This window comes from Cryptomeria japonica, unplaced genomic scaffold (genome assembly GCF_030272615.1).
Source record: "Cryptomeria japonica unplaced genomic scaffold, Sugi_1.0 HiC_scaffold_56, whole genome shotgun sequence".
NCBI lineage: Eukaryota > Viridiplantae > Streptophyta > Pinopsida > Cupressales > Cupressaceae > Cryptomeria > Cryptomeria japonica.
In genome coordinates, this window is record NW_026728878.1 from 22318 (window position 1) to 32500 (window position 10183).

Below are 10183 nucleotides of genomic sequence, written 5' to 3' on the forward strand. Positions count from 1 at the left end.
CGACACCCACCTTGGCACGCAACTTGGCTACTTGCCACCCACCTTGGCTCCTTGACGCCCACCCCGACAACCACCCCGTGACCTACCCTGGCTAGGGTTGGTGCACACCCACCCTGGTGCCCACCTTGGCACCCACCCTATGACCCACCTTGGCACGCACCTTAGTACCCACCCCGTTACCCACCCTAGGACCCACCCCGTGACCCACCTTGGCCAGGGTGGGTGCACCCACCCTGGTGCCCACCTTGGCACCCACCCATCCTAGCACCCAGCCTGTGACCGGGCTTGGAACCCAACCTTGCACCCGCACCCGTCTTGGCCAGTGTGGGTGCGCACCCATCCTGGCACCCACGTTGTGACACACCCTTTAACCCACGCACCCTAGCACCCACGTTGGCACCCACCTTGGAACCCAACCTAGCAACTTGGCACCCACCCCGTGACCCACCTTGGCATCCACCATAGCAGTCGCCGACTTGGCACCCACCTCGGCACCCACCTTGACACTTGTGGACCCACCTTGCCACTCACCCTAGCATCGACCCATCCTAGCACCCACCCTGGCACCTTTGCACCCTAGCACTCACCCATCCTAGCACCTAACCTGTGACCCACCTTGACACTCACCCTCGCACCCACCTTGGAACCCAACCTAGCACCCACCCACCCTGACACCAACCCTAGCACCTACCCACCCTTGCACCCACCCTGTGACCCATCTTGGCACCCACCCATCCTACCACTCAACCTATCACCCACCTTCTCACCCACCTTGGCATCCACCTTAGCACCCACCCACACTGGCACCTTGGCACCCACCTCGGGCAAGGTGGGTGCACACCCACCCTGGCACCCAATTTAGAACCCACCGAGCATGTTACCCACCTTGGCACCCACATTGCAGCCCACCCTAGTACCCACCCTATGACCCACATTGGCATCCACACCCTAGCACCCAGGCACCTCGACACCCGCCTTGACACCCACCCTAGCACTGAACCTGTGACCCACCTTGGAACTCACCCTAGAACCCACCCACCCTGTGAACCACCTTGGCATCCACCTTAGCACCCACCCACCTTGGCACCCACTCTAGCACTCACCCATCCTAACACCCAACTTGTTACCCACCTTGGCACCCGCCCTCGCGTCCACCTTGAAACCCACCCTAGCACCCACCCACGCAGGAGCCCACCTTGGCACCCAACCTAACACCCACGCATCCTGGCACCCAACTTGTGACCCACCTTGGAACCCACCCTAGTACCCACCTTTGAACCCACTATATCACCAACCCACCTTGGCACCCACCCTATGACCCTCTTTGGAATCCACCCTAGCACGCACCCACCCTGGCACCCACCATGGAGCGCACCCTAGCACCCACCCACCTCGGCACGCACCTCAACACCCACCTTGGTGTGCGCACTGCGCCAACCTCTCAAAGACCCTATGTGGTGCGCTCCAAAGTGTACACCTTTGGTGCGCTCCAAGGTGCGCACCTTTGGTGCACACCGAGGTGCACACCAAAGTGTGCACCGAGGTGAGCACCAAAGTGCACTCCAGGGTGCACACCAAGGCGTGCACCTTTGGTGCGGTCAATGCAAACGAATTCGGAAGTTGGGGTCGATGTCCTAATCGCTGCTGCAGACTACACGTATGAGAATCGGACAAATAGCTTTATATAGGGGAGGTGTTGCGTTTGATGGGTCGACTCCCCTGGTTGTGTGCACTGCACCAACTTCAAAGACCCTGTCTTGTTTAAGAAGTCAAAAGTTGGGGTGGATGTCCTAATCATTGCTGCAGTCTACGCATGTATGAGAATCAGACAAATAGCTTATATAGGGGAGGTGTTGCATTCGGTGGGTTGACTCCCCTGGTTGTGCGCACTGCGCCAACCTCAAAGACCCCGCATAGCAGAAGAAGTCGGAAGTCGGATTTTGGTGAGCACCAAGGCGTGCACCTTTGGTGCGGTCAACGCAGACGAATTCAGAAGTTGGGGTGGATGTCCTAATCGTTGTTGCAGGCTACACATGTATGAGAATCAGACAAATAGCTTATATAGGGGAGGTGTTGGGTTTGATGGGTCAACTCCCTTGGTTGTGCGCATTACGCCAACCTCAAAGACCTTGTTTTCGTTAAGAAGTCAAAAGTTGGGGTCAATGTCCTAATGGCTCCTGCAGGCTACACATGTATGAGAATCGGACAAATAGCTTATATAGGGGAGGTGTTGGGTTTGATGGGTCGACTCCCCTGGTTGTGCGCATTACGTCAACCTCAAAGACCTTGTTTTCGTTAAGAAGTCAAAAGTTGGGGTCGATGTCCTAATTGCTCCTGTAGACTACACATGTATGAGAATCAGACAAATAGCTTATATAGGGGAGGTGTTGGGTTTGATGGGTTGACTCCCCTAGTTGTTCGCATTACACCAACCTCAAAGACCTTGTTTTCGTTTAGAAGCCGAAAGTTGGGGTCGATGTCCTAATTGCTCCTGCAGGCTACGCATGTATGAGAATCAGACAAATAGCTTATATAGGGGAGGTGTTGGGTTTGATGGGTCGACTCCCCTGGTTGTGCGCATTGCGCCAACCTCAAAGACCCTGCATTGCGGATGAAGTCGAAAGTCAGAGTTTGGTGTGCTACAAGGTGTGGTCGAAGGTGCTCACCTAGGTGTGCACCTTTGGAGCACAGGAAAAGTGCCCTCCAAAAGTGCGCACCTTTGGAGTGCACAAAAGTGCCCTCCAAAAGTGCGCACCTTTGGAGCGCAGAAAAGTGCCCTCCAAAAAGTGCCCTCCAAAAGTGCGCACCTTTGGAGCGCAGAAAAGTGCCCTCCAAAAAGTGCCCTCCAAAAGTGCGCACCTTTGGAGCGCAGAAAAGTGCCCTCCAAAAAGTGCCCTCCAAAAGTGCGCACCTTTGGAGCGCAGAAAAGTGCCCTCCAAAAAGTGCCCTCCAAAAGTGCGCACCTTTGGAGCGCAGAAAAGTGCCCTCCAAAAAGTGCCCTCCAAAAGTGCGCACCTTTGGAGCGCAGAAAAGTGCCCTCCAAAAAGTGCCCTCCAAAAGTGCGCACCTTTGGAGCGCAGAAAAGTGCCCTCCAAAAAGTGCCCTCCAAAAGTGCGCACCTTTGGAGCGCAGAAAAGTGCCCTCCAAAAAGTGCCCTCCAAAAGTGCGCACCTTTGGAGCGCAGAAAAGTGCCCTCCAAAAAGTGCCCTCCAAAAGTGCGCACCTTTGGAGCGCAGAAAAGTGCCCTCCAAAAAGTGCCCTCCAAAAGTGCGCACCTTTGGAGCGCAGAAAAGTGCCCTCCAAAAGTGCGCACCTTTGGAGCGCACAAAAGTGCCCTCCAAAAGTGCGCACTTTTGGTGCGCACCAAGGCGCTGGTTCGGTCGTTGCAGGCGAGTTCGGAAGTTGGGGTCGATGTCCTGAGCGGAGGTGCAAACTACACAGGTGTCGGAATCGGACAAATAGCTTATATAGGGGAGGTGTATGCTTCGATGGGTCGACTCCCCAGGTTGAGCGCACCGCGCCAACCTCAAAGACCCTACGGTATGGATGAAGTCGGAAGTTGGGTCCGATGACCGATTCGATTAGTAGGTATGCTCATGAGGTCGGAATTTGGGTCCGATGACCTGCCATGTGCAGGAAGGCGAATGTTGACACTGTGCGTTGCAAGGTGCACACCAAGGCGCTGGTGCGGTCTTTTTAGTCGAGTTCGGAAGTTGGGGTCGATGTCCTGATCGGAGGTGCAAGCTACACAGGTGTGGGAATCGGACAAATAGCTTATATAGGGGAGGTGTATGCTTCGTTGGGTCGACTCCCCGGGTTGAGCGCACCGCGCCAACCTCAAAGACCCTACGGTATGGATGAAGTCGGAAGTTGGGTCCGATGACCGATTCGATATGTAGGCATACTCGCGAGGTCGGAATTTGGGTCCGATGACCTGCCACGTGCAGGAAGGCGAATGTTGGCACTGTGCGTTGCAAGGTGCGCACCAAGGCGCTGGTTCGGTCGTTGGAGGCGAGTTCGGAAGTTGGGGTCGATGTCTTGATCGGAGGTGCAAACTACACAGGTGTGGGAATCGGACAAATAGCTTATATAGGGGAGGTGTATGCTTCGTTGGGTCGACTCCCCGGGTTGAGCGCACCGCGCCAACCTCAAAGACCCTACGGTATGGATGAAGTCGGAAGTTGGGTCCGATGACCGATTCGATATGTAGGCATACTCGCGAGGTCGGAATTTGGGTCCGATGACCTGCCATGTGCAGGAAGGCGAATGTTGGGACTGTGCGTCGCAAGGTGCGCACCAAGGCGCTGGTGCCGTCGTTGCAGTCGAGTTCGGAAGTTGGGGTCGATGTCCTGGTCAGAGGTGCAAACTACACAGGTGTGGGAATCGGACAAATAGCTTATATAGGGGAGGTGTATGCTTCGATGGGTCGACTCCCTGGGTTGAGCGCACCGCGCCAACCTCAAAGACCCTACAGTATGGATGAAGTCGGAAGTTGGGTCCGATGACCGATTCGATACGTAGGCATATTGGCGAGGTCTGAATTTGTGTCCGATGACCTGCCATGCGCAGGAAGGCGGAATTTGGGTCCGATGACCGAGTTGATGGCGTGCCATGCGCAGAAAGGCGGAATTTGGGTCCGATGACCGAGTTGATGTTGATGGCCCGCCATGCACAGGAAGGCGGAATTTGGGTCCGATGACCGATTTGAAGGCGTGCCATACGCAAAAAGGCGGAGTTTGGGTCCGATGACCGAGTTGATATTGATGGCCCGCCATGCGCAGGAAGGCGGAATTTGGGTCCGATGACCTGACATACGCATGGAGTCCGACTCGGGGGCCGATGTTCGATTCGATGACTTGCATTGTGGGTAAAGTCGGAAGTTGTGGTCTTTGACCCGATTCGATGACCAGACTTCGGCTGCTTGAGAATCGGACAAATAACTTATATAGGGGAGGTAGTGTTCTCGAGCATCCTCCCCCCGTGCCCGTTTATGTCGATTGATGCTGGTGCTCGACTGGTTGGAGCGCTCGGATGCAAAAATCTTGCACCAGGATTTATCGATTGTGATGGACACGGCAAGTCTCCTGATTGCTATGCAGGAGCTCATCGTGAATCTCTATGCGGCCTTGGTATGGACTCGACCTGCGGAATGGTTCGGCAATGGTAGTCGCTCCAACACGTCCTTGCAATGGCCACAGAGGTGATTCGACTAGAGCTCCAGTCTAGCTTTTGGGTTGCTTGGCGGACTGGTATAGCCGCGATCGAGTTCCGGCCATGAACGTTTTAGATAGCTCTTGGGCTTTCTGGGACGGAAGTCGGAAGTTTGGGCTGTTGTCCGATTTGATGACCATTCTTCGGATGTGTGAGAATCGGACAAATAACTTATATAGGGGACTGTGTTGTCTCACGCAGCCCCCTCCGTGCCCCTCTATCTCGACCGATGTTGGTGCTTGAAAGGGTTGGGATCGCTCGGATTTATAAACGTGCACCACCATTTGTCGAGTGTGAGGGACGCGGCAGGTCTCCTAAATGCTATGCGGGCGCTCTCTGAGAATCTCTATCCGGCCTCGACACAGACTAGTCTTGCTGAATGGTTTGGCACTGGTAGTCGATCCAACACGTCGTTGTTGTGGCCGCCTAGGCGATTCGATTCGAGCCCCCGTCTAGCTTTTGGGTTGCTTGGCGGATTTTGCCCTATCCGCAAGTGAGCTCGGTCCCTAAACGTTCGAGAAACCCGATTGCTATGCGCCGACTCTCTTTCTTGCGAGCCTCCATCTAGCTTTTGGGTCTCTACGGAACGGAAGTCGGAATCTGGGACCGTTGTTTGATTCGACGAGGCAGACTACGGTTGTGCGAGAATCGGACAAATAACTTATATAGGGGAGGTGTTGACTGGAGCATTCTCCCCCGTGCCCCTCTAACTCGACCAATGCTGGCGCTCGAACGGTGGTAGCGCTCGGATTTTCATTGAGCGCCAGCATTGGTCGATTTAGAGGGGCATGCGAGATTCCCGAATGCTATGCGAGGGCTCTAACGGAAATGTCTATTGGTTTCGGTATGGATGCAATTGCGAGTGGTTCGGCAAAGGTAGTCGTTCCGATGCGTCCATGTCGTGGCCAAATCGATAATTCGATTTGAGCCCTCGTATAGCATTTGGGTCTCTCGATGTGATTCCGCATTCCAGTCCCTTTGGGCACTGCTTGAGCCGCATCCCAGGGGGTTCCCTTCCCAATAATCTGCCTCGCAACCCGATTGCTATGCGGTGAGGCTCCTCGGCCGCCTCGGAACTATCTGTGTATCAGACGCATCGCGGGATAAGGGGTTGGCAACGGTAGTCGCCCCAAGCGCGTCCGATGCTTGGACCATTCCGAGGCGGCCCTGAAGCCTCTTCCGTCTAGCCGTTGGGTCCTTCTCGCCGCATCCCTCGCCTCGCACCCCGATTGCTATGCGGTGAGGCTCCTCGGCCGCCTCGGAACTATCTGTGTATCGGACGCGTCGCGGGATAAGGGGTTGTCACTGGTAGTCGCCCCAAGCGCGTCCGATGCTTGGACCATTCCGAGGCGGCCCTGAAGCCTCTTCCGTCTAGCCGTTGGGTCCTTCTCGCCGCATCCCTCGCCTCGCACCCCGATTGCTATGCGGTGAGGCTCCTCGGCCGCCTCGGAACTATCTGTGTATCGGACGCGTCGCGGGATAAGGGGTTGTCATTGGTAGTCGCCCCAAGCGCGTCCGATGCTTGGACCATTCCGAGGCGGCCCTGAAGCCTCTTCCGTCTAGCCGTTGGGTCCTTCTCGCCGCATCCCTCGCCTCGCACCCCGATTGCTATGCGGTGAGGCTCCTCGGCCGCCTCGGAACTATCTGTGTATCGGACGCGTCGCGGGATAAGGGGTTGTCACTGGTAGTCGCCCCAAGCGCGTCCGATGCTTGGACCATTCCGAGGCGGCCCTGAAGCCTCTTCCGTCTAGCCGTTGGGTCCTTCTCGCCGCATCCCTCGCCTCGCACCCCGATTGCTATGCGGTGAGGCTCCTCGGCCGCCTCGGAACTATCTGTGTATCGGACGCGTCGCGGGATAAAGGGGTTGTCACTGGTAGTCGCCCCAAGCGCGTTCGATGCTTGGACCATTCCGAGGCGGCCCTGAAGCCTCTTCCGTCTAGCCGTTGGGTCCTTCTCGCCGCATCCCTCGCCTCGCACCCCGATTGCTATGCGGTGAGGCTCCTCGGCCGCCTTGGAACTATCTGTGTATCGGACGCGTCGCGGGATAAGGGGTTGTCACTGGTAGTCGCCCCAAGCGCGTCCGATGCTTGGACCATTCCGAGGCGGACCCGAAGCCTCTTCCGTCTAGCCGTTGGGTCCTTCTCGCCGCATCCTTCGCCTCGCACCCCGATTGCTATGCGGTGAGGCTCCTCGGCCGCCTCGGAACTATCTGTGTATCGGACGCGTCGCGGGATAAGGGGTTGTCACTGGTAGTCGCCCCAAGCGCGTCCGATGCTTGGACCATTCCGAGGCGGACCCGAAGCCTCTTCCGTCTAGCCGTTGGGTCCTTCTCGCCGCATCCCTCGCCTCGCACCCCGATTGCTATGCGGTGAGGCTCCTCGGCCGCCTTGGAACTATCTGTGTATCGGACGCGTCGCGGGATAAGGGGTTGTCACTGGTAGTCGCCCCAAGCGCGTCCGATGCTTGGACCATTCCGAGGCGGACCCGAAGCCTCTTCCGTCTAGCCGTTGGGTCCTTCTCGCCGCATCCCTCGCCTCGCACCCCGATTGCTATGCGGTGAGGCTCCTCGGCCGCCTTGGAACTATCTGTGTATCGGACGCGTCGCGGGATAAGGGGTTGTCACTGGTAGTCGCCCCAAGCGCGTCCGATGCTTGGACCATTCCGAGGCGGACCCGAAGCCTCTTCCGTCTAGCCGTTGGGTCCTTCTCGCCGCATCCCTCGCCTCGCACCCCGATTGCTATGCGGTGAGGCTCCTCGGCCGCCTTGGAACTATCTGTGTATCGGACGCGTCGCGGGATAAGGGGTTGTCACTGGTAGTCGCCCCAAGCGCGTCCGATGCTTGGACCATTCCGAGGCGGCCCCGAAGCCTCTTCCGTGTAGCCGTTGGGTCGTTCTCGCCGCATCCCTCGCCTCGCACCCCGATTGCTATGCGGTGAGGCTCCTCGGCCGCCTTGGAACTATCTGTGTATCGGACGCGTCGTGGGATAAGGGGTTGTCACTGGTAGTCGCCCCAAGCGCGTCCGATGCTTGGACCATTCCGAGGCGGCCCCGAAGCCTCTTCCGTGTAGCCGTTGGGTCCTTCTCGCCGCATCCCTCGCCTCGCACCCCGATTGCTATGCGGTGAGGCTCCTCGGCCGCCTTGGAACTATCTGTGTATCGGACGCGTCGCGGGATAAGGGGTTGTCACTGGTAGTCGCCCCAAGCGCGTCCGATGCTTGGACCATTCCGAGGCGGACCTGAAGCCTCTTCCCTCTAGCCGTTGGGGCTTTCTCGCCGCATCCCTCGCCTCGCACCCTGATTGCTATGCTGTGAGGCTCCTCGGCCGCCTTGGAACTATCTGTGTATCGGACGCATCGCGGGATAAGGGGTTGGCAGTGGTAGTCGCCCCAAGCGCATCCGATGCTTGGACCATTCCGAGGCGGCCCTGCAGCCTCTTCCGTCTAGCCGTTGGGGCCATCTCGCCGCATCCCCCACCTCGCACCACGATTGCTATGCGGTGAGGCTCCTTGGCCGCCTCGGAACTATCTGTGTATCGGACGCATCGCGGGATAAGGGGTTGTCACTGGTAGTCGCCCCAAGCGCGTCCGATGCTTGGACTATTCCGAGGCGGCCCTGCAGCCTCTTCCGTCTAGCCGTTGGGGCCATCTCGCTGCATCCCCCACCTCCTCGGCCGCCTCGGAACTATCTGTGTATCGGACGCATCGCGGGATAAGGGGTTGGCAGTGGTAGTCGCCCCAAGCGCGTCCGATGCTTGGACTATTCCGAGGCAGCCCTGCAGCCTCTTCCGTCTAGCCTTTGGGGCCATCTCGCCGCATCCCTCGCCTCGCACCCCGATTGCTATGCGGTGAGGCTCCTCGGCCGCCTGGGAACTATCTTCGTATCGGACGCATCGCGGGATAAGGGGTTGTCACTGGTAGTCGCCCCAAGCGCGTCCGATGCTTGGACTATTCCGAGGCGGCCCTGTGGCCTCTTCCGTCTAGCCGTTGGGGCCATCTCGCCGCATCCCCCACCTCGCACCCCGATTGCTATGCGGTGAGGCTCTTCGGCCGCCTTGGAACTATCTTCGTATCGGACGCATCGCGGGATAAGGGGTTGTCACTGGTAGTGGCCCCAAGCGCGTCCGATGCTTGGACTATTCCGAGGCGGCCCTGCAGCCTCTTCCGTCTAGCCGTTGGGGCCATCTCGCCGCATCCCCCACCTCGCACCCCGATTGCTATGCGGTGAGGCTCCTCGGCCGCCTTGGAACTATCTTCGTATCGGACGCATCGCGGGATAAGGGGTTGTCACTGGTAGTCGCCCCAAGCGCGTCCGATGCTTGGACTATTCCGACGCGGCCCTGTGGCCTCTTCCGTCTAGCCGTTGGGGCCATCTCGCCGCATCCCCCACCTCGCACCCCGATTGCTATGCGGTGAGGCTCCTCGGCCGCCTTGGAACCATCTTCGTATCGGACGCATCGCGGGATAGGGGGCTGTCACTGGTAGTCGCCCCAAGCGTGTCCGATGCTTGGACCATTCCTAGGCGGCCCTGAAGCCTCTTCCGTCTAGCCGTTGGGGCCTTCCCGCCCCATCCCTCGCCTCGCACCCCCGATTGCTATGCGGTGAGGCTCCTCGGCCGCCTTGGAACCATCTGTGTATCGGACGCATCGCGGGATAAGGGGTTGGCACTGGCAGTCGCCCCAAGCGCGTCCGATGCTTGGACCATTCCGAGGTGGCCCTGAAGCCTCTTCCGTCTAGCCGTTGGGGCCTTCCCGCCCCATCCCTCGCCTCGCACCCCGATTGATATGCGGTGAGGCTCCTCGGCCGCCTTGGAACTATCTGTGTATCGGACGCATCGCGGGATAAGGGGTTGGCACTGGTAGTCGTCCCAATCGCATCCGATGCTTGGACCATTCCGAGGCGGCCCTGCAGCCTCTTCCGTTTAGCCGTCGGGGCCTTCCCGCCGCATCCCTCGCCTCGCATCCCGATTCCTATGC